This window comes from Canis lupus, chromosome 10 (genome assembly GCF_011100685.1).
Source record: "Canis lupus familiaris isolate Mischka breed German Shepherd chromosome 10, alternate assembly UU_Cfam_GSD_1.0, whole genome shotgun sequence".
NCBI lineage: Eukaryota > Metazoa > Chordata > Mammalia > Carnivora > Canidae > Canis > Canis lupus.
In genome coordinates, this window is record NC_049231.1 from 36,323,540 (window position 1) to 36,348,858 (window position 25,319).

Consider the following 25,319-nt stretch of genomic DNA (forward strand, 5'->3'; position numbering starts at 1 on the left):
GAAACTGATGTAGCAGTATAAGTAATCTGTCCAAGATCACACATTTTTTATATGATTAAGAATTTGAAACCTTATGCTTCATTTTAATCAAGCTTTTAACCATTACAATATATTGCCTCCTAGCTAGCAAATGGCTATTTTCTCAACAGTAGAAGAGAACTTATCATAAAAAATTATTTTAAAATTCAACCGAGGCTAAATGCAGTGTAGTATCCTGGACTGGATGTTATGAAAGTAATGTAAAACGTTAAGAGGAAACAAGGTGAGGGGTATGGAAGGATTCTCTGAACTCTCTATCTCAGCAACTTTCCCATAAATCTAACAATATTCCAAAATAAAAGTTTATTTTAAAGATTCAAAACTACAATTCAACATGACAAGAAAGCTGGTACCTCCAAAAAGTAATCGCAGGAGAGAAAAATGGGGAAGGGATTTTCCTCTAAATTAAAAGTGATTTAAGATACATAACAATCAGTGTATTATTAAAATATGACCTTTGTTTAGATCCTGGTTCAAACAAGCCAACTGTAAAGGAATATTCTTAGGATAGGTGAAAAATTTGATCAGGGAATGGGTGTTGGATGATGCCAAAGAATTATCACTCACTCAGTTAGACATAGTAATAGCATGTTTTTTTGTGGGTTTTTTTTGTTGTTGTTTTTTTAAGATTTCATTTATTTATTCACAACAGACAGAGAGAGAGAAAGGCAGAGGGAGAAGCAGGCTCCACACAAAGAGCCTGATATGGGACTTGATCCCAGGACAACGGGATCACGCCCTGAGCCAACGGCTGACGCCCAACCACTGAGCCACCCAGGTCTCCCTAGCATATGTTTATATAAGAAAATGTCCATGTTATCAGAGACTAATTTTAAGGTATATTGGGATGAAATGACCTAATGTCTGGGATTTGCTTTAAAATACTACAGTAAATTAAGAGAGAAAAATAGCCCCAATAGCCAAAGCAATTTGAGAAAGAAGAACAAAGCTTATTTCAAACTATATTACAAAGCTACAGTAAACAAAACAGTATAGTATCAGCATAAAACACACACATAGTCCAATGGAACAGAACAGAGAGCCCAGAAATAAGTTTGTGAATTTACAGTTGGTTAATTTATAACAAAGGAGCCAAGAACATACAATGAGGAAAGAACAGTCTCCTTAGTAAATGGTGCTGGGAAAATGGAACCATCACATGCAAAGAATGGCACTGGACCACTCTCTTAAACCAAACACAAAAACTAACTCAAAATGGATTAAAGATTTAAACATAAGACCTGAAACCATAAAAACTCCTAGAAGTAAAACACAGGCAGTAAGCTCCCTCACATCATCTTCACAATGAGTTTTTGATTTGAAACCAAAGGCATGGGAAACCAAAATAAACAAGTGGGACTACATCAAGCTAAAAGCTTCTGCACAGTGAAGAAAACTATCAACAAAATGAAAGGGCAACCTATCAAATGGAAGAAAATATTTGGAAACCATATATATAGGTTAATATCAAAATGTACAAAGAAGTCATACAATTCAATAGCAAACAAACAAACAAACAAACTGATTAAAAAATACACAGAGGATCTAGACATTTTTCCAAAGAAGACATAAAGAGGTCCAACAGTGCTCAATATCACTCATCATCAGGGAAATGCAAATCAGAACTACAGTGAGATAGCACCTCACACCACTTAGAATGGCTATTAAATAAAAAGATAAGAAATAACAAGGATGCTGGCAAGGATGTGGAGAAGAGGGAACCCTTGTGCATTGTTGGTGGGAATGTACATTGGTGCAGCCACTGTGGAAAACAGTATGTATATTCTTTTTTATTTTTTAAAAAATATTCTATTTATTTATTCATGAGGGGAGGGGGAGAGAGGGAGAAGCAGAGACATGGGCAGAGGGAGAAACAGGCTCCATGTAGGGAGCCCGGCATGGGACTCGATCCTAGGTCTCCAGGGTCAGGCCCTGGACTGAAGGTGGTGCTAAACCGCTGAGCTACCCGGGCTGCCCAGTATATATATTCCTCAAAAAATTAAAAACAGAACTACCATATGATCCAACAATTCCACTTCTGGGTACTTATCTGAAAGAAACATAAACACCAACTTGAGAAGATATCTGCACCCCCATGTTCACTGAAGCATTATTTACAATAGTCAAGACATCGAACCAACCTAAGTGTTCACTGATGGAGAACGGATAAAGAAAATGTGATATATAGGGGCGCATGGATGGCTCAGTGGGTTGAATCTGCCTTGGCTCAGGTCATGATCCTGGGGTCCTGGGATTGAGCCCTGCATCAGGCTCCTTGCACAGGAGGGAGTTTGTCTCTCCCTCTCTCTCTGCCCCTCCCCTTGCTTGTGCTTGCTCGCTCTCTAATAAATAAATTAAAAACTTTAAAAAGAGAAAAAGTGATACAAACACATATGTGTATATACAGAGACACACAATGAAATATTATTCAGTCACAAAAAAGAATGAACTTTTGCCATTTGCAGCTACATGGAAGGACCCTGAGGTCATTATGCTAAATGAAATAAGTGAGACAGAGAAGGACAAATACTGTGTGATCTCACTTATATGCAAAATCTAAAAAAAAGAAAGAAAGAAAGATTCAAAGACTCACAGAGACAGAGAACAGATTGTGGTTTGTCACACATAGGAGTTGCAGGAGCAGCCAGGCAAAATTGGTGAAGGTGGTCAAAATGTACAATTTTCCAGTTTGTAAATAAGTCATGGGGATGTAACATATAGCATGGTGTCTACGCTTAATAATACTGCACTGTATATCTGAAAGTTGCTAAGAGCAGATCTTAAATGTTCTCATTACAAGGAAAAAATTTTGTAACTATCGTAAAAGATGTTTAGACTTATTGTGGTAATCATTTCACAATATATAAATATCAAATCATTATGTTGTATACCTGAAACTAATGTATGTCAATTATATCTCAATTTAAAAAGAGAGACAACAAGGATATGTGAAGCAAATATGGTAATATAGTAAGTATCTCAGGATAATGAGTATATGGAGATTCATTTCTTCCATTTTTATATTAGGAAATTTTCATAATAAAATTATTTTAACTTAAAACAAAATTCCACCAATGGGGATGAAATCAAGCATGAATACCTTGAAGTCAGAACACGATACCCTGACAGCAGTATAAAAACAGCCCACATGCAATGACTGGACAATAGAAAGTCTGGGACAGGATTCCTAGGTTTACTGGGTGCTTTTGTAATGAGGTATCTGAGGATGTCACATGTGAGGGATGTTTAAATAGCTCCATCACACAAAATACAGTAAAGGATATGTTCAATTTCAAAAGAAGGGCACAGGGAGAGAGGAGAAGAGAATATTATTCTAGGTAGAGAAAAAAAAAAGAACAAAGGCATAGAAAGGTGGAAACCTGTCCCACAAAAGAATAGCCTCATTTTGTGGAAACACAGTGGGAACAGAGGAATGCAAAAGATCAGGCATCAAGGCAGGGCCATATTTTGAAGATCTGTCAATGCCAGGCTAGGAAATTTATATGATATGTGATAAAAGGCCATAAATGGTTTGGATTCAGGGTGGATGGAGAGGGTTACAGGCCTGGAGATATCCAGCTGTGGAATACAGTGTAGGCAGCAAGATATACCCATGGGAGGAGGGAAGAGAAGACTCCAGAGTGGAGGTAGAGCCTTCATGATCTGTCAGGTGAAAAGGTTGCTAAGAAAAAACAAAACAAACAATAAAAGCGTATACACTGGGATGCCTGGGTGGCTCAGGATCGAATCCCACATTGGGCTCCCTGCATGGAGCCTGCTTCTCTCTCTGCCTATGTCTCTGCCTCTCTCTCTCTCTCTCTCTCTCTGTGTGTCTCTCATGAATAAATAAATAAATAAAATCTTAAAAAAAAAAGAGAAAAGCATAACAGGAAATTCTTTTGCAAGCACCCAGGCCAGATGATGCCCCAAATAAGACCACTTTGAACTCTCAGCACTCTCAAATCATCCACCCACTCTCTTTCCCAGCACTCTTGTGGATAACCTCCCCTACTTTAAAGAAAGCAGAAGTCATCTGAAAGAAGCCACCTCAGCTGTCTATAAATCCTCATTTTCACTATTCTCCCCCCTTCTCTCAGGATGACTTCCAGTTTCAACAGAATTTAATCAATGGCACAAAATAATGCTAGTTCTACATTACTGTCATCTTGTTGTAGTGATGATAATAATAATAATTACGGTGTTAATGCTCTACATATTATCTCATTTAATGGTCAGAACACCCTGTGAGACAAGTGCTATCCCTATTTTGCAGAAGTAGAAACCAAGCTCCGTACTTAGTGACAGCAATGGGATCTGAAAGGGGATACCAGGTCCCCAGCTCTCCAGTCTATAATCACTCTACTATACTGTCTCTAAATGCATATCCTTAAGAAAAAAGATGTCAAAAGTTGTGCTTTCTTCAATGGAACACTATGTAGCTACAAAAGAAAAGTCATTAACTAAAGTTAAATAAATCCACATGAATAAATCTAAACAATAATATTAAGTGAAAACCCTAAGTTTCATCGTAACACAAATAGTATACACTATATAAAATCCAAAACAAAAGAAATAATATCATGCACTATTAAGAATACATAAGTGTGTAATAAAAGTATAAAAATATATAGAGAAGTAATACAAATTTAGGAAAATGGTTTCCTCATGGAGGAAAAGTAGGGGTGGGGGATAACCAGAATAGGAAAGTGTACCAAGAGATTTCAACTATATTTGTAATACTTTCTTTCTTTAGATGTGATAGATATTTGAAGGTTTCTTCTACTAAATTCTATATCTCTTCTTTTTTTAAAAAAATAAAAAACAGATGAAGATACAGAGCAGACACTCTCTTAGTACATGTAAGTCCCTAAATTTCAAAGCACTCTTTCTGCCATCATGTGGCTCCTAAAGATACTACATGCATACAATTTTCAGAAAATGAAAGTAAGTTTAAAAAGGGGCATTGCTTTTTTTTTTTTTTTAAGATTTTATTTATCCATTCATGAGAGACACAGAGAGAGAGAGAGAGGCAGACATAGGGAGAGGGAGATGCAGGCCCCCCCATGCAAGGAGCCTGATGTGGGACTGGATCCCAGGACCGCAGGATCACACTCTGAGCTGAAGGCAGATGCCCACCCGCTGAGCCACCCAGGCATCCCTAAAAAGGGGCATTGTTAATTCTCAGGTACAATATCACATGAATGTAATCCCTAGTGAAAGCCTGAGCAGCCATCATTTGATATATAACCATCATTAAAAGCATCTTATCACTTCTAAATAATAAAATAGTAGACATAAAACATGATGCTGGTAAAAAGGATTACCCTGGACCCCTATCTTACCCACTCACAAAAATTAATTTGAAATGGACTAAGAACTTACACGTAAGACCTGAAACTGTAAAACTCCTGAAGAAAACGTAGCAGGAAAGCAATTTGATATTAGTCTTAATAGGGATTTCTTGAATAAGACACCAACAGCACAACCAACAAAAGCAAAAATCAGTAAGTGGGATTACATCAAAACTAAAAGGCCTCTGCATAGCATAAAAAGCAATCAACAAAATGAAAAGGCAACCTAAGAATGGAAGAAAATATTTCCAAACCATGTATCTAACAGGAGCTAATATCCAAAATATATAAGGAACTCATATAATTCAATGACCAAAACACAAACAACCTGACTAAAACATAGGCAGAGGCCTTGCAAAGATTATCCAAAGATATAAAAATGGCCAACGAATTCATGAAAAAATGCTCAATATCACTAATCATCAGGGAAATGCAGATCAAAATCACAAGGAAATACCACCTCATAGCTGTTAGAATAGCTATTATCAAAAAGATAAGAGGTAAGTGTCCACAAAAATGTGGAGAAAAGGAAACCCTCGTGCACTGTTGGTGGGAACTGGTGCAGCCACTGTGGAAAACAGTATGGAAGTTCCTCAAAAAATTGAAAATAGAACTACCATATGATCCAGCAATCCCACTTCTGGGTATATATTTGAAGGAAATGAAATCACTGCCTCAAAAAGGTATCTGCATTCCCTCGTTCACTGCAGCATTATTCACAGTAGTTGACACATGGAAACAAGTGTCAACAAGTGTCCACTGATTGATTGATACAAATGGATAAAGAAAATGTGGTCTATGTATGCATACATATGCAATGGAATATTATTCAGCCTAAAAAAGAAGGAAATCCTGACATTGCAACACAATGATGGACCTTGAGAGTATTATGCTAAATAAAATAAATTAGAGAAAACCAAATACTGTACAATCTCACTTATATGTGGAATCTAAAAACACTGAACTCACAGAAACTGAGAGTAGGATGGTGCTTGCTAAGGGCTGAGGGGTGGAAGAAATGGAGGGTGTAAACTACTAGGTATAAGATGAGTAAGTTTTGGGGATGTAATGCACAGCATGATGACTATCACAATTAAAAAATACATTTTGTTGATGTCAACGAAATGGTGATTGCGTAAGGTGCTGGCTGTGTTAACTAACCTTATCATGGTAAATGTTTCTCAATGTAGACATGTCTTAAATCATCACATCATATTCCTCAAAGTTACACATGTTATGTGGCATTTATAGCTCAATAAGCTGGAAAAATAAAAATTAAAAAAAAAAAAAAAAAAACAGGGCAGCCTGGGTGGCTCACTGGTTTAGCGCTGCCTTCGGCCCAGGGCATGATCCTGGAGTTCTGGGATCGAGTCCCACGTCAGGCTCCCTGCATGGAGCCTGCTTCTCCCTCTGCCTATGTCTCTGCCCCACCCCCCTCTGTCTCTCATAAGTAAATAAAATCTCAAAAAACAAAAAACAAAAACACATTTTGCTAGGAAGCACACTCAGAAGAAGAGAGTATTATAATAATGAGAGTTATTGGATATAAACTGTTTAAAAGAAAAGCATCAGGATCCCTGGGTGGCGCAGAGGTTTGGTGCCTGCCTTTGGCCCAGGGCGCGATCCTGGAGACCCGGGATCGAATCCCACATCGGGCTCCCGGTGCATGGAGCCTGCTTCTCCTTCTGCCTGTGTCTCTACCTCTCTGTCTCTCTCTGTGTGACTATCATGAATAAATAAATAAAATCTTTAAAAAAAAAGAAAAGAAAAGCATCAACATAATATGCATTAGAGACAGTAAGGTTAAACAGTCAAGATTAACAAAAACAGATACAAAGGGCTAGCTTTCAGAGGCAATTCCTTTAATAGGTAAATGAAGATCTAGACACACTTGAAAACCCAGAATAAGCAGAAAGAACAGAGTAAAAAGAAACTCTGTCCATAGTATTAAGTCTCACTTAATTTAGTACTTTATAATTTGGTACCATTAATAGCAAATTTTATGAGAGATCAACATCTCTTTTCTGAATATTTAGAGAGAAATAAACCTAAAAACTGTATCACAGTGAATCTTAACTAGATAGAAACATGTCCTGTGTAAAATTAATTGCATACAAGCACTACTTATACAGTAATGGTATCAGACAACTGGCATGCTTCCTTAACTTCTGTCACCAGTCGGGAGAGTGGGGAAGCTGAATATTGCACAGCAATGCTCGCCATGTCCTTTATCTTGATCAAAGGCTGCCAAGCTAAAATCTTGAAGTCATTCTTAGCAACTTCTTTCTCACTAAACCAGTCACCAAAACCAGTTGATTTAATGTATGAAATGTCATCTCCATTTCTCTCTTCATTGATGTTTATGTACCTCACACCCTCCCTACACCATACTGCATACCCAACTGAAGCCCCCATCCTCTATCTCCCTTCCATAAGAGGCTGGGTTCAGAGTCAACCAGACTTGAACTCAGATCCCAGCTTTTGTACTTACTTACTAGCTATTTTTCCCTTATTTCTAAAAAGGGGATGGTTATAACATACCTCACACAGCTCCTATGAAAATCACATGGGCTAATGGAGGTCAAGTGTAGGAGAAGGAGTAACAGAAACCTCACTGAAAACATAGTCAGGAAGCCCTGAAAGGGGAATTCTCACCAATGCACCACTTGCCACAGCCAGCAGAGCCAGCAGGAAGAAGGAAGATAATTCTTATCTTGACAAGAAAGGGTCCTTTTCCCACAGGAATTTTCTCTCACTTTTAAGAAAAAGAGGTACAATCTCTTCCTGCTCCAGAAACCTCCATAGCCCTAGCTCTTGTTCTTCTCCAGTGAACTTTTGTTTACAACAATCTTCCCCAATTTCACGATAACACCTAATAAAAGTGACCTTCGTGTTGTCCGTTTGGACCTGCCTGTGGTTTGCCAGAGTTTGCTGTCCCGAACTGCAACTTCTCTGCTATTCCTGAATAAATACATTTTGCTAGGGAAATAACTATTTTAAGGTTGACAAGTGGCATATAATAAATGTTAAAATACAGAATACATATCAACATTATCACCAATATTTCTCCTTTTCCTCCCTGCAAAGATTTTTTTAATGCAATTCTGATCATGCTATGTCTGTTTAAATATTTCTTTTTTTTTTTTAAGATTTTATTTATTTATTCATGAGAGACACAGAGAGAGGCAGAGACATAGGCAGAGAGAGAAGCAGACTCCCTGCAGGTAGCCCTATGCAGAACTCGATCCGAGGACCCCAGGATCATGACCTGAGCTGAAGGCAGACGTTCAACCACTGAGCCACCCAGCCTCCCTTGTTTAAAATATTTCAATGGATGTCTATTTTATATGAAATATGGTTCAAAGACCTTGGCATAACATATGAGACATATGTAGGAGTACTGACAATACTTATGCCATCTCTGACATCAGTTCATGTTCAATTGATGACCTTTTGGTGGCTGTATGTTCCAGGTCCCTTGGAGATTAACATACATACCTTAGAAATGCCTGCCAAGGCCCAGATGGGGAAGGGAGGCTGGTTTGGGCCTATGGTAGAGATATCAGTCTTCCCCATTCCTGATGCACAGGTGATGGCACCAAGATCTAAGCAAAGGTTAGCTATCCATCAGGTGCATGCAAGTCCTCGGAGGTATGGGCAAACGCTCTGATCTCACTACAGTGCCCTTCTGCATATTCTCTTGCTCTATAAAATCTGTAGACTAAGTTCTGGACTTTATGGAAAATATTGCTATCAGTAAATTACCCTGAATAAAACTCTGTTAACTGTATAGAGTCACCTGCTTCCTCTTCTGACCTCAGAGTGCCTTTTCAGTTTGGGGGACACTTTACTATCTCTCCTTTACCTTCTAACAACATAATACTTTACAATGTACTTACCTGTCTGGCCTCATTTCTAGCCATTTTTTTTCTTCCAATTGTGTATCCCCTTCCTGCCATGAATCCCCTTACCCAACTACTGTTCCTCCAACTCAGTGCACTCTTTTGTGTGCCCATGAGGACAAGCAGGGGACAGCCAAAGAAGCCAGTGGGTTACACTAGATGGCTTCCATAAAGCCATCACTGCAAGGAGTGATCACATTCCCCAACTCCGCCCCCTGTGCCTATGGTGCCCAACTGCCCCACAGAAAGAAGGCTGCAGCAGACTCCTGAGGCCTGCCTCCCTCTGGCTTTTCTGTCGTTCTAGCTATTACATGGCCACCAGCAAGTTTTCTGCAAAGCCTTCACTTTCCTTGCTTATAAATTAAAGACAGCATATGCTTGCTTCCCTCACATTTTTATTAAGAATTAAATAGGGTATTAATTAAAAACAAACTGGAAAAGATAATAAAGCACTACAGCAACGTTGGTCACTGAATGGTGGGACCTCAATATACTAACTAGTGGGTCACAGAAAAGTCAAAAGAGTATTAGTTTTTAGTATGTTTGCAGCAGAGGGCGAAGATACCCTACACAACTCCTTAAGGATATGTATTTTTAAAATATTTTATTTATGTATTCATGAGAGACAGAGAGAGATGCAGAGGCACAGGCAAAGGGAGAAGCAGGCTCCATGCAGCGAGCTGAATGTGGGGCTTGATCCCGGGACTCCAGGATCATGCTCTGAGCTGAATGCAGATGCTTAACCACTGAGCAAACAAGGCATCCCTCCTTAAGCATATTTTAAGGCACCACTACAAGCACATGCCAGGAAATCATTCCTTATTCCTAACCTTGCTCCAGCATGTGCCTCCTACCACCCACGGATGCCTAAAGCCATCCCCAAACCTCCAGGACTATTTGACATTTCTATAGGTAGAAACTTCTGCCTTGAATGAAATCATTGGGCAAAAGTATCACCCTTGTTTTACAGAATTCAAAAGTGAGGTTTTAATCCTTATCAAAATCTCAATTGTTTTATGCAGAAATAGAAATATCCATTCTAAAATTGTATGAAATTCCAAGAGACCTCAAAAAGCCAAACCAATCTTGAAAGAAACAAACTGGTCTCACACTTCCAGATTTCAAAACTTACTACAAGTTCCAGTATCAAAATAGTGTGATACTGGCATAGATACACAGACCAGTGGAACAGAATGGAGAGCCTAGAAATAAACCCTCACAAATACGGTCAAATGATTTTAGACAAGGGTGTCAAGACCATTCAATGGTGAAAGGAGAGTCTTTTCAACAAATGGGAAAATTTATTTTTTATTTTAATTAATTTTTTTAAAGCTTTTGAGAAAGAGAGCATGCGTGCATGCACATACGTGTGTGGGGTGGGGGTAGGAGGAGCAGTTGGGGGAGGGAGAGGGAAAGATTCTCAAGTGGGGATCAACCTCAGGACCCTGAGATCATGAGCCAAACCAAGAGTCAGATGTTCAACTACGTGAACCACCTAGGCATCCCAAAATGGGTAAATTTATATCCACATGCAAAAGAATGGAGTTGAACTCTTAACTCACACTATACACAGAAATTAACTCCAAATGGAGCAAATAAAACTATGAAAAGAAAACACATGGGAAAATTCATGACATTGAATTTGGCAACAGTTTCTTGAATAGAACACCAAAGGAAGAGGCAACAAAAGTAAAAACAGAGAACCAGGACTACACATCAACATTAAAAACTTCTGTGCATCAAAAGATATCATCAAAAGAGTTAAAAAACAAATCATGGGATGGGAGAAAATATTTGCACATTATATATTTGAATAAGGAGTTAATATCTAGATTCTATAAAGAACTCATACAATTCAGCCACAATAAAAAACCCAACCAGATTTAAAAATGGGCAGAAGACTTGAATAGACTTTTTTCCAAAGAAGGAATACAAATAACTAGTCAGTACATGAAAAGATGTTTGATAGGTGCACTGTTGGTGGGAATATAAAATGGTATAGTCAGTATGGAAAGCAGTATGGCCATGCCCGAAAAATAAAAAATAGAATTACCATGTGACCCAGCAATTCTACTTCTGGGGATATCTATAAGAATTCAAAACAGGGACTCCAAGAGATATCTCTATACACCCATCTTCACAGCAGTGTTGTTCATCACAGCCAAAAGGTGGAAGCGGCACAAATGTCTGTTGACAAATGCATAAACAAGATGTGATAAATATACATGATGGAATATTATTCAGCCTTAAAAAGGAAGGCAATTCTGAGACCTACAATATGAATGAGCCTTAAGGACATTACCCTAGGTGAAATAAGCCAGTCACAAAAAGACAAATACCGTAAGATTAAACTTCATATGAGGTGGTATCTGAAATCGCCAAATCCATATGGACAGAGGGTAAAATGGTGGGTGCCTGGGGCTGGGGGCAGAGGGGAATGTGAAGTTAAGAGTTTCAGTTTTGCAAGACGGAAAGAGTTCTGGGGATGGTAGCACAGCAATGTTTATGTAAAAATGAGGCTCCAAGCTGCAAAGTGGGGGACCTGAATGACTGAAAGATTCTAATTCATCCTTTTCATTTTTTAGGTGTAGGAACAGAATTAAAGTCCCACAAGTAAGACCAGAGAGCAAGACCATACTACACAGCTGACTACCAAAAAAAAAAAAAAAAAAAGAAAAGAAAAAGAAAAGAAAAGAAAAGCAAAGAAAAAAAGAGAAAAACGTATAATGCAAAAAGACTCAAAGACAGAAATGACAAGTTGAGTGGGACAAAGACAACAAAGTAGGCGGCACAATCACAGGAAGAGGATGAAAGGGAAATTCCAAGAACATTTTAAAATAATTCCTGTTTTGCTGCAATAGAAGGCTGAAACTATCATTTATCTTGCTCTGGGTAGAGCTGAAGTCTGTGGAAATTTCCATATAAGGTAGTTTGTTCATGGTTGTTTCCTCAAGCAGACATTATAGCTCCCATCTGAAAAAGGCATTAAGCGTTTGGAAGAACTGACTCTTTTGTCAACACCCTGCTCATGTACATTAAAAGCTGTGGTTCCATTCTTAATGGTTAGTAGATTTGCCAAGACATGTCATTCCTCCAACTAAGTATGGATCAGCATCTAGCACTTAATGCCACAGTTTTCCTGTGGTCATTACTGGCGGTGGTGATAATGACTGGTATGACTTTACTGCTCTTCATAAATGGCCCTTTGGTCAGTAATATGCCTTACACGACACGGTAACGTGTCTTTCTTTCAGATTTTATTTTTATGTAATTTCTATATCCACTGTGGGGGGCCTGAACTTACAACCCAGAGATCAAGAGTTGGAGGCTCCACTGACTGAGCCAGCCGAGTCTCCATCTTTACTTTCGTAATTTTCATTTTTAATTTAAGCATAGTTGACACACGGTGTTTACATTAGTTTCAGGTGTACAACACAGTGACTCAACGAGTCTGAACGTTATATCTTTACTTGCTTTTATTTATTATTTTTTAAAGATTTTGTTTATTCATGAGAGAGACAGACAGACAGGCAGAAGCAGGCTCCATGCAAGTAGCCGGACACAGGACTTGATCCCAGGTCTCCAGGATCACGCCCTTGGTTGAAGGCGGCGATAAACCACTGAGCCACTGGGGCTGCCCTCTTTACTTGCTTTTAAAGAGCAGTCCTGTCTTTCATGTATGGTACTTTTCTTCTATAGTTTTCCATCTTAAAAGAAGCTACTCTCCTGCCCCATCTTATTTCCTCCCAATGACTTCAAGGCAGAGCCTCTACCCTCAATTTTTTAGGATAAGTCTAGATACCTTTCTTGGACCTATGCTAATTTAGTAGCCACACAGCAATTTGGAATGTGGCTAGCTCAAACCAAGATGTGCTGTAAATGTAGAATGGAGTTGGGATTTCAAAGATTTAGCTCAGAAAAATGTAAAGTATCTCAATAGTTTTAATATGTTACATAATATGTATATAGTTTGGACATGACAACAGCTTGGCATGTGGAATTAAATAAAATATATTATTAAAATTAATTTCACCCGTTTCTTTGTGTATGCGGCTACTAGAAAAATTTAAATTATACATGTGATGTCGCTCATATTTTGTATTTTTGGATAGCTCCAAATTAGATAATAGAATAAGCCTGGTTTACTGAGGAAGAGCAGCAACCTGGACTCTATCTCTTATTAGCAAAGGCAAATTTCCTCACCTGTGGGTTAGATTCTTCATCCTTAAATATGGGCAGAATGAAACTCCCTCATAGGCTCAAGGACTAACAGAAGGGAAAGCATTTTAGCATTTACCAGCACAAAGTGCGTTCTTGGTAAATGTTACTTCCTTTTCTTTGAAAGTCTCAGAAACCCCGTAGACATGTTGAGTCGCTGGTGTAGTCATCCTGGGGTTAGTCATGGAAAGTCTGGATCGCAATTCTCTTTTTTTCTTTCCTTTCCACTCTAATTACGTCCACAGAATCACTCGTACCAGGCAGAGCTGTGGGGTACTTTCTAAGCAACATCTATCCCCCTTCCCCACAGCTGCATTATCTATTCCCATCATCTGTTTACCTGCCATATTCTTCCTCGCACCTTTCTACTGGTCTATGTGTTAATAAATCATTAAAATGAAGGTCAAAATTCTGGCTGCAGCTCACCTCCTTAGGACTATTATCATTGCTCATCGCTACTGACTAAAGTCATGTGTAGCCTTGTAATTTTAGCTACTTGATGTGTGTACACTATGCTCTCATAAAATGCATGGATACATCCTTTATTTCCCACTAGCATCCCATCAGATATAAAATGAATGAAGACCTTTATAACGGTCTGAGATGTAAGTAAAATCACACTGAATACTGATTTTCGATTACTGACCAGGCCAATCAGGATTATGGGGAATGAAAAGCAATCCCTTTGACTAAGAAATCACATCTAATTTGGCAGTCAGGGGTTTATTTCTGGCTGATTCATCTGTGAAAAATTCTTTTTTGATTTCCTCCAAGCTGTTGCTAACAGTGTGCTGAGCTGGCAACGCTGAAAACAGTTTCTCTCTTGGATGATGCTATTTTCTTATTTTCCAACCAACTTTTCCCAAATACTTGCCATTATTTATTACAGATGTCAATCGTTCTGAAAGTCTGGCTTAAAGAAGTTCATTATGCATCATTGTGATCTAGCCTCTTGATCTCATTCCTCCTCTAAAACGCATTCCACTAGAAGGACAATAACTCCAGGTCCAAGTGCAGCTGGGAGACAGAGAACGACCAGTTCCTGACAGATTTTCTCCCTTTAGAAAAGATGAGGGGTGACGACAGAATAAGAGGGGAGAGGGAAAAAGCTGGTGAGGAAAAGAAAACATACGGGCACCTGGGTGGGTCAGTGGTTGAGCATCTGCCTTTGGCTCAGGTAGTGATGCTGGGGTCCTGAGATCAAGTCCTGAATCAGGCTCCCTGCAGGGAGCCTGCTTCTCCCTCTGCCTATGTCTCTGCCTCTCTCTCTGTCTCTCACATGAATAAATATATAAAATCTTAAAAAAAAAAAAAGAGAGAGAGAGAAGGGGAACAGATTTGAGGAAGAAGAGCAAGAGAGAAAGAAGAAAATCTATGGATGGGAGAGTTTGAAGAGATTCACACTGTTTAGAAAGAGAGAAAAATCATTGAGATCATCAAATACTCAATAAAACTCTATTTCTTTCGATCTTGAGCTCTAGTAGTTCTAGATCTTAAAGGAGACATGTATGAATGATGCAGAATAAAATGAAACACAAAGTGGGGAAACAGTCTGGTGGTCCTTCAAAAAGTTAAACATAGAGTTTCCATATGGCTCAGCAATTTCAATTCTGGGACCCCAAAGAACTGAAAACTGGGATTCAAACATACTATTTGTAGCCTTGTGTTCACAGCAGCATTATTCATAATAGCTGGAAGATGGGAACAAATCCTTCCACAGATGAACGGACAAGCAAAATGTGCTATACCCATAGAATGCAGTAATATTTATCCATAAAAAGGAAAGAAATTCTGACACGTGCTACAATATGGATAAACCTCAAAAACATTATGCTAAGTGAAAGAAGCCAGACAAAGAAGCTCTTATGTTATATAAGTCCACTTATATAAATATACAGAGGCAAATTCATAAAGACAGAAAGGAAATTAAAAGTTATTGTGGCCTAGGAGGAAAGAATGGGGAGTTAATGCTTAATGGGATATAGAGTATCTGGGATGATGAAAAGTTTTTGACATAGTGGAGACAATTGCACAACATCATGAATACAATTAACTGATTTCTACGCTTAAAAATGGTTAAAATGGTACATTCTATGGTACATGTATTTTACCACTATAAAAAAAAAAAGAGAAAGAGAGAGAGAGGAGGGAACATTTCTTGACCACCTAAATCCCACCAAATATAAAGCCAGGATCCTTGTACACATGTCAATTAATCACCACTACTTACAGATTAGGAATTAATGCCATTTACAGATAAGGCATCTTTTGACTAAGGTATTTGAACCCATGTCTGGTAGTTCTAAAACCCACAGTCTTTTGATTATACCGAAGTATGTGAAGAATAAAGAGACTCAGTGAATAAATACATGAACGAGAAAGGAAGCTTCTCCTTACAGATCTGAAACTGTCAAATTAGAAAAAAGACCATGAATGGGATGCCTGGGTGGCTCAGGGGTTGAGCGTCTGTCTTTGGTGCAGGGTGTGATCCTGGGGTCCTGGGATCAAGTCCGACATTGGGCTCGCTGCATAAGCCTGCTTCTCCCTCTGCCTGTGTCTCTGCCTCTCTCTGTGTGTCTCTCATGAATAAATAAATAAAATCTTAAAAAAAAAAAAAAACCATGAATGGTTGAACACAAAGAACTAGCTGTCCAAACAGTTCCCCATGGTGCCAAGAAACTTCCATTTAGCATAGTTTTTAAGCCCTGTAAATATATTGCTAAGAGAATATCTGCCTCTTCTTTCCTCCCAACACAGAATATTTGGTAAAATTCATTTTTCTATTTTTCCATGTTCTATATAACCTATCCCAAACTCTCATCTGGGGTGGTAGAGTACCCATCCTCATCCTCAACAATACCATCATATACTTGTTTGGTATATAAAATACTTTCCTAATACATTACCTCACTTAATTAAATTAGCCACTCTGTAAGATACCATCTCCATTCTGTAGACTGGCAAACTATGCCCCCAAAATGATGCACTCATTTGGAGCTAAAATTTGACCTAGTATAGACACTGGGTAGAGGCAGTTATTGAGGTGCTGTTCATATATATATATATAATCTTCTGAGAATGAATGTACCAATCAATGTATTGATAAGAACTTTTGGGCAAGATGTAATTCAAAATCACTGTCGGGTTTCTGTATTAAGACGAAAGACCCTTTGAAGTTCCCTTAAACAGCTTCATTTTTTTTCTCTGGGAACTCTTAGAGCTGTTGACACCAAGAAACAGTCAATGAGATTTAATAGTCTCTGCTACCTCTGATAAGGCCCTGGTTCAAGTCCCCATCACATCATTCATTGAGACCTCTACTGCAGGATGTTCACATATCTGCTCCTAACAATTGGAACTATTTCTCAGTCATCTTTGTATCCCCAGAACTGAACACAGTGCTTAGCATGGAGTTAAATGTCTACTGTGTGAAGGAATCGCTGGCACAATGTTTTGTATGGTATTGCAATCTCCACTCTCTGGTTCTCCAAGTCTATCCTCCACACTGCAAAGTTACATATATCCCTTCCCTGCAAAAATTACCCCAAAACTTTATATTGCATTCCAGACTGGTACTCCATATGCATTCCCTATCATGCTTATCCCACAAACACATCTTACGTCCTAGCACATTAGATACCTTTAAATTTCTTTGATTTATTCTAGACTCATTTACTGAGCACTTAGAACTCCAGGCACTGGGGACATAGGAGGGAACATGAAAGACAAAGTATCTGAAAGAAAGAGGAGGGACTCCTGAGTGGCTCAGCAGTTGAGCGTCTGTCTTTGGCTCAGGGCGTGATCTCGGGGTTCTGGGATTGAGTCCCACATCAGGCTCCCTGCGAGGTGCCTGTTTCTCCCTCTCCCTATGTCTCTGCCTTCTTCTTCTTCTTCTTTTTTAAAGAAGGTGTGCATATTTTATTACTCATGCCATACAAAATACAATAATGGTGTCTACCTGTATACAAATAGAGCAAGGAGCTATTTCTACCAAACTACCACCAGACTCAACAGCAGTTAAGAAAAATACTTCCACAAACAGTGGTAGGACTTTCAATGTAACAGAACATTTTGGTGGGAAAACATTCGGTGAGTGCCTTCAAGGAGCCAGGGCCAAGCCTTTGGGTGGTAGCAGGGGAGAGAGGGACAGTGCAGAAAGATAAGACACCGTCCTTGTTCCTGAGCCATTCACACAGTCTACACTCCCTGTGTTGAAGGCACATGTTTGTGTAGTTGTGCACAATTAATAACATGGCAAGACATCAGTGCTAACACAGCACATAAATAAAATCTTAAAAAAAAAAGAAAAAGAAAAAGAGGAACCCAAGGGCAGGGCACACATCAAGTATGCCCTTGCAGACCAGAATAAGCACTCTAGGTTCCATTCCAGGTGAGGTGGAAAGGCAATAGAGGATTCTGAACAGAGAAGTAAAACTGACCTGCAAACCTTTGCTCAAGATGTCACCAACTGTACCTGGAAGAATACCTTTTCCCATCATATTTTAAGTGCTGAAATTCACTCATTCTTCGAAACCCAATTTAACAATCCACTAAATGGTGTTGTCCCTGAGAATTACAGGCCGCTTCTTCTTTTGGTCATCCCCCAGAATTTGACAGTACTCATGCTGGTCTGATTATACCCGGTTATTTATATGTAATTTTTTTTACACCATTGTGTGTATGTTTATCCAAGGTATCTCGTTTTTTATTTTATAAGCCATGCACAGTGCCTTGTTGTTGCAAGCTAATGTACCCTTTCTATTAATTTGTAAGACCAAAGCAAAGTGATCATCCTCTTCTTAACCTTTTCTTTCTTGTACTTGAAAAAAAAGAATTGTTTTCCAAATGCTATAACGATTCCTTATTTCATGACTATGTGTCTATATATAAAAAACATGTATCTATAGGTATATAACATATATAAAATAAGAAAGTCCCTTATACATCACCTCATTCTAGATCATAGCTGTGTTCCTCTCAAGGTTATAATGCTTCTGCAGACTGACTGATAAATAAATGTTTTCATGAATACATTTTAATCTCTAAGGAAGTTCATTGTGTAAGGCAGATCATGTATATGGCACAAGATCCTTTTGGGGTGAATAATCACCTCTGAACAAATGTTCTACAAATGTGGCTTTGGCACATTAAGGTTGCTTTAGAAATGGCCTACTGCTTAATGAATAAGTAATTCAAACAGTTATAGTTGCTTTTTCCACGCCATGGTAAGACAGATATTCACTAATAGTATTAAACAGTATGTGATTGTTTATTTATTTGTTTAAGAGCCTACACAGAATTTGGGTTAAAAATATTTAATGTAATAAAATGACAAAAAGCATTACTATAAAAATATTCTATGTCTCTGCAGGACCATACACTATCGGCACTAAACACTATTCAAGGTTGTTAATGTTTTCTCTGCAAATCTTCCTCACCCTCTTTGAAACCAATAAAATATGTTTTTACATATACACATATGCTTTCACATATACTCAGTAATTAAATATGCACCCGCAGGAAGTAAGAACCACAAACATGACACTTTACAGCAGTGAAAAGAAAAATTTAATTAGTATTAGTAAGCTACTACAACTTACCCAAGACTGTTTTTCTTACTGGATATGCAAGTTTCGACGAATATCTTTTCGATGAATGTCTTCTTCCAAACTTCCACTCTTCTGCCTTAATAACTTTTGTATACACAGCCCCACCTCTGCAAAAGCAAGTCGATATTCCAAGTACTTTCCTTGCTGTCCCTTCAGACTCCCTTGCTCTCACCTCAAGAATAAAGCATCTCCTTTCCGGTACTTCTGCTCTTGTTTTCACTTATTTATCAGGGCCTGGGCAACCAGTTCAGATCACGGTGAATTATCTTTAAAGGCTCCTGTTTCCTACACCATAAAGTACTTCCTCATCTTAACTTTGTGTCTGTTGCCTCGAGCTATATTTAAGCCAATGAAACCAAGTTGAGGGTTTTTTTTCCTGCATTCAGTCAAGTCACGTGACTCAGTGTGTTACACGATAACCCCAAAGTTCTAAAGCAATAAGGCAACACCCCTAAATGTCATAACTTATATCCTGTTGAGTGTTTTATTATGTACTTAAGAAATTCATCCATAAACTTATTGAAAGCATTGTAATGTGCAGAAAATATTTAGAAAAACAAACAGTAATCAATCAGCTAGAAAGTGGTGGAGCTTTCACAAAAAGATAGCCCCCACCCTTCACCCTTTTGGATCTTGACAGTATCTACATGTTTGAATTAACAGAGCTTCTTTTACTTCTCTAATGCTTTACCACTTCAGTGTTAGGCGGCTAGTCTTATTTTCTCTTCCTGGTGGCTCAGCCCAAGTTTTGAGACAAGCAGGCCAAACTCTACCAGCCTAAGCAGACAAATAGCTCCTTCTGTCCTAGATACCCTTGACAAACAGTGCAAAGAAGGAGTAAGGTCAATACATCTCCCAGGACCCCTGGATGCCAAGTTTCCATTGAAGAATAATAAAGGAATCTTTGGTTGAGCTGGAGGAACTCAGTAGAACTAATTACAGCCTTCCACTTCCATAAATGACGACTTCCTTGCCCTGGCACATTGAGAATAGTATAAGGAAGTTTCTTACACAATTTCTTTACTATAAAGCAGCCATTTTTAGAATGATAACAGCATCCCTCAGAATGATAGGACCTGAGGCGAATCTTTAAAAACAAGAAAACAACTCCTCACCTTTGCTTATTATGCAAACCCGAGAGCCTGGGTACTGGCAGCATTGAGAGACAGCGACTGTCAGTAGAAAGGCAGAAGTGAAAGGCACCCCGAAGGGCCATCTACACCGTAGGGAAGCAGTCTGGTGTCTGGAGAGGTCAAAGAACTCACCCAGGACAAGTTACTGGCACAGTGAGCTCTCAACCTCAGGGCTCTGCCCAGCACTCCCGGGAGCATCTCACAGGCTCCACTTTCATGGCTCACTGTAAAGCCCGACCATCAGAGCTGGGTTTGGACTTTGCACAGAATACTCAACACTGTACAATTCCAGCCGGAGGACTTTTCTGGCCTCAATTCACTTACTCTCTCTTGGGGTGAGTGGGATACAGAAGAAGCTGGAAGTACAAAAGCTGTTTGTGGGTGAGAAGCAGCTTCCCTCCTCATTCCCACAGGGGACAGTACTATACCACAGACAGAGACCCTGGAAAGCAGCCACAAGCACTCCTGGGAGAAGGAAAACAGAACGGAAGTCTTCTGAGCAAGATTCCCAGCATATGGAATTCTCTTCAAGAAAGTAACTTATGTTATTGCAATTAAAATCCAGAAGAGGCAAATATCTGCCACGTCTTTGTGTCCCAATTCTTTACTGATCACCATGCACCATGAAGGGAAACAGTGTTGTGATGGACAAAGGGGCAATGCATGCTCAGGGAGGCCATCAGCAGAAGTCTATCCTGAGTCCTTCTAGCTATCATCTCACCCCCTCCTCCTCTCTTCGGACAAATTTTTCCAGGCAAGAGCAAATCCAGAAGACATTTTTCAATCTTTATCTTACATTTGACACTTATAAACAATGCTCTCCTAGTAATTTTCAATTCAATATCCTTGGTCTCCAGGCCATTACCCCTGTGTTTCTCATCACCCTGTCACTGTCCCCTCCTCCTCTGCTTGCCTTTTAGGTGTGGCAACTTCCCTAATTCAAACCCTAGCTCTCTGCCTGTATCACTATGGACACTGTCCCTGATGACTTCATCATCTCTCATGGCTCCACTTCCTGCATGTTAGCATCATTGGCCAGACCTTTCTACTGAACTCACAGTCACGCATCAAATTGTCTGCTGGCTGCTTTACTCAAAATGACTAAATAAACCAGTCCCCCTTCCCTTCCATGCTCACAGCCAGCTCTTCCTTTCATATGCCTTCTCTAAAGTATGGCAACATTATCCAACCAGTCACCCAAGGTAGGATCCCCTAATCACTCTTGACATCTTACCCTCAAGCCAACTACTTCTGCTAATTTTAATTCCTAACTCATTTTTAAATGTGTCCCTTTGCCCCACATCATTCTCATTTTTAGCCCTGCTACTGTTCTAGTCCTCATGATTACTCACTTGGTCTGTGGCTGCAGCCTCTTAACTGGGTTCTCTGCCTTCAACCAAATCCAGGAGATCTAACCTGCAAGTCATCTAAACAACCAGGGGTCTCTCAACGGAACTTGCTTAAACTCTACAATGGTTCTCCAGTGCACTGAGCACAAAGGTAAGCCCCTTAAGAAGCCAACAAACCCTATATTCCCTGGCTTGCTAACCCTAATCTCTGGACACTCCCTGCCCCTCACTTTATGCAACCCTGCAGTGACACATGCCATGCAGGCCCTCATCTTGATGCTGCTGCTTATGCTGGCCCCTCAGCCTGACAGATCTTTCCATCTTCCTCTTGCTAACTCTAATATCCTTGTACAACTGAAGCATCAGGTCTTCAAAAAAACCTGTCCCAACTCTTCTCCAACCCCACTCTCCTGTATGTATCAGGCACTCCACTTCAGGGCCCCCATGACGTCCTCTCACTTACATTCTAAAAGCTTTTTTGTCTAACCCATGTGAGGGCAAGAACTGGGCTTCTACTTATCTTATGTAGATAAGTGCCTGTGTCTGCCACACACACTAGGCATTTAATAAAAGTTTAAAACCTGCCTGAGCCTGTAGGAGAGGTAGTGGTTCTTATCTTACAGATAAGGGAAATGATGCTCAGAGAGAGGTTACATGACTTCTTAAAAGTCATCCATGAAGAAGTCTAAGAAGGGAATGTAGAATGCAAAAATGTACTAGCTAAATTGAAGTCTTTTTCTTTTTAAAAGCAGAAAGCCTCTCAGAATTAAGCACAGGGACAGCAAGGAATGCATCTAAGTTTTTATTACTATTACCCTAGAGCCTGACAAGGTATTATCTTGCACACCTGGAGTATTTAATAAATCCTGGGTGGCTCACTAGGACTATATACAGAAAGAGGGTCACTTTCACTTATACACTGTGCAAGGGCAGGTCTGCTTCTCTCCAGCAGATGGAGCTACGGGTCTGTGTCATCACCAGCTACAGTTTGGGAGCCTTGGTAAAGAACCAGCCTTTTTCATCCATTCATTGCCGCGCTTCCTTTTTCCTTTGTAAGACTCACAGATAAAAAGAAATCAGCATACATGTTTTCCATAGAATACCCTCTGAATGGACACAGATCTACTTTGTAACTTGTTCAATGTCCTTGCATATCTTTTCCTCTCCGGCTTTTTAAAATATCTGGGGGTAATCTCACCCAATTTGATTTACCTGATCAAGTGCTACTGCATGTCTCCATCTTTCTATGTTTCTTAGGTCCTTCTTTATGAAACACATTTATAACCCAACAAGTTTACGATGTTCAGCCCTACACATATATTCTCCTTGGTGTGTCTGCCCTATTTCACTTGAGAAAACATTAGTTTACCAATCATCTCTCATTTAAAATAAAAAACAATACCCTTTTCAATATACATTTTTTATAATAAATTTATTTTTTATTGGTGTTCAATTTACCAACATACAGAATAACACCCAGTGCTCATCCCGTCAAGTGCCCCCCTCAGTGCCGTCACCCATTCACCCCCCTCCCGCCCCCGCCCTCCTCCCCTTCCAACACCTCTAGTTTGTTTCCCATAGTTAGGAGTCTTTATGTTCTGTCTCCCTTTCTGATATTTCCCACACATTCTTCTCCCTTCCCTTATATTCCCTTTCACTATTATTTATATTCCCCAAATGAATGAGAACATACAATGTTTGTCCTTCTCCGAATGACTTACTTCACTCAGCATCATACCCTCCAGTTCCATCCACGTTGAAGCAAATGGTGGGTATTTGTCATTTCTAATGGCTGAGTAATATTCCATTGTATACATAAACCACATCTTCTTTATCCATTCATCTTTCAATGGCACCGAGGCTCCTTCCACAGTTTGGCTATTGTGGACATGGCTGCTAGAAACATCGGGGTGCAGGTGTCCCGGCGTTTCACTGCATCTGTATCTTTGGGGTAAATCCCCAACAGTGCAATTGCTGGGTCGTAGGGCAGGTCTATTTTTAACTCTTTGAGGAACCTCCATACAGTTTTCCAGAGTGGTTGCACCAGTTCACATTCCCACCAACAGTGTAAGAGGGTTCTCTTTTCTCCGCATCCTCTCCAACATTTGTAGTTTCCTGCCTTGTTAATTTTCCCCATTCTCACTGGTGTGAGGTGGTATCTCATTGTGGTTTTGATTTGTATTTCCCTGATGGCAAGTGATGCAGAGCATTTTCTCATGTGCATGTTGGCCATGTCTATGTCTTCCTCTGTGAGATTTCTCTTCATGTCTTTTGCCCATTTCATGATTGGATTGTTTGTTTCTTTGCTGTTGAGTTGAATAAGTTCTTTATAGATCTTGGAAACTAGCCCTTTAACTGATAGTCATTTGCAAATATCTTCTCCCATTCTGTAGGTTGTCTTTTAGTTTTGTTGACTGTATCCTTTGCTGTGCAAAAGCTTCTTATCTTGATGAAGTCCCAATAGTTCATTTTTGCTTTTGTTTCTTTTGCCTTCGTGGATGTATCTTGCAAGAAGTTACTGTGGCCGAGTTCAAAAACGGTGTTGCCTGTGTTCTCCTCTAGGATTTTGATGGATTCTTGTCTCACATTTAGATCTTTCATCCATTTTGAGTTTATCTTTGTGTATGGTGAAAGAGAGTGGTCTAGTTTCATTCTTCTGCATGTGGATGTCCAATTTTCCCAGCACCATTTATTGAAGAGACTGTCTTTCTTCCAATGGATAGTCTTTCCTCCTTTATCGAATATTTGTTGACCATAAAGTTCAGGGTCCACTTCTGGGTTCTCTATTCTGTTCCATTGATCTATGTGTCAGTTTTTGTGCCAGTACCACACTGTCATGACCACAGCTTTGTAGTACAACCTGAAATCTGGCATTGTGATGCCCCCAGATATGGTTTTCTTTATTAAAATTCCCCTGGCTATTCGGGGTCTTTTCTGATTCCACACAAATCTTAAGATTATTTGTTCTAACTCTCTGAAGAAAGTCCATGGTATTTTGATAGGGATTGCATTAAACGTGTAAATTGCCCTGGGTAACATTGACATTTTCACAATATTAATTCTGCCAATCCATGAGCATGGAATATTTTTCCATCTCTTTGTGTCTTCCTCAATTTCTCTCAGAAGTGTTCTATAGTTTTGAGGGTATAGATCCTTTACCTCTTTGGTTAGGTTTATTCCTAGGTATCTTATGCTTTTGGGTGCAATTGTAAATGGGATTGACTCCTTAATTCCTCTTTCTTCAGTCTCATTGTTAGTGTATAGAAATGCCACTGATTTCTGGGCATTGATTTTGTATCCTGCCACATTACCAAATTGCTGTATGAGTTCTAGCAATTTTGGGGTGGCGGCTTTTGGGTTTTCTATGTAGAGTATCATGTCATTGGCGAAGAGGGAGTGTTTGACTTCTTTGCCAATTTGAATGCCTTTAATGTCTTTTTGTTGTCTGATTGCTGAGGCTAGGACTTCCAGTACTATGTTGAATAGCAGTGGTGAGAGTGGACATCCCTGTCTTGTTCCTGATCTTAGGGGAAAGGCTTCCAGTGCTTCCCCATTGAGAATATTTGCTGTGGGCTTTTCATAGATGGCTTTTAAGATGTTGAGGAATGTTCCCTCTATCCCTACACTCTGAAGAGTTTTGATCAGGAATGGATGCTGTATTTTGTCAAATGCTTTCTCTGCATCTAATGAGAGGATCATATGGTTCTTGGTTTTTCTC

The 25,319-nt window shown here is 39.4% G+C and overlaps 1 protein-coding gene across 3 annotated transcripts in view; it reads right to left on the reverse strand.

The window, feature by feature from the left end:
* LIMS1 (LIM zinc finger domain containing 1) overlaps positions 1 to 25,319 on the reverse strand; it is a 146,630-nt gene that overhangs the window by 73,761 nt on the left and 47,550 nt on the right. Inside the window, exon 1 of one of the 3 annotated variants that reach the window (XM_038550856.1) lies at positions 19,111 to 19,453. The exons of the other annotated variants lie outside the window; for them this stretch is intronic. The gene's annotated coding sequence lies outside the window, so the exon portion shown is untranslated. Of the gene's footprint in view, positions 1 to 19,110; positions 19,454 to 25,319 lie in introns of those variants that run through there. 3 annotated transcript variants of the gene reach the window in all.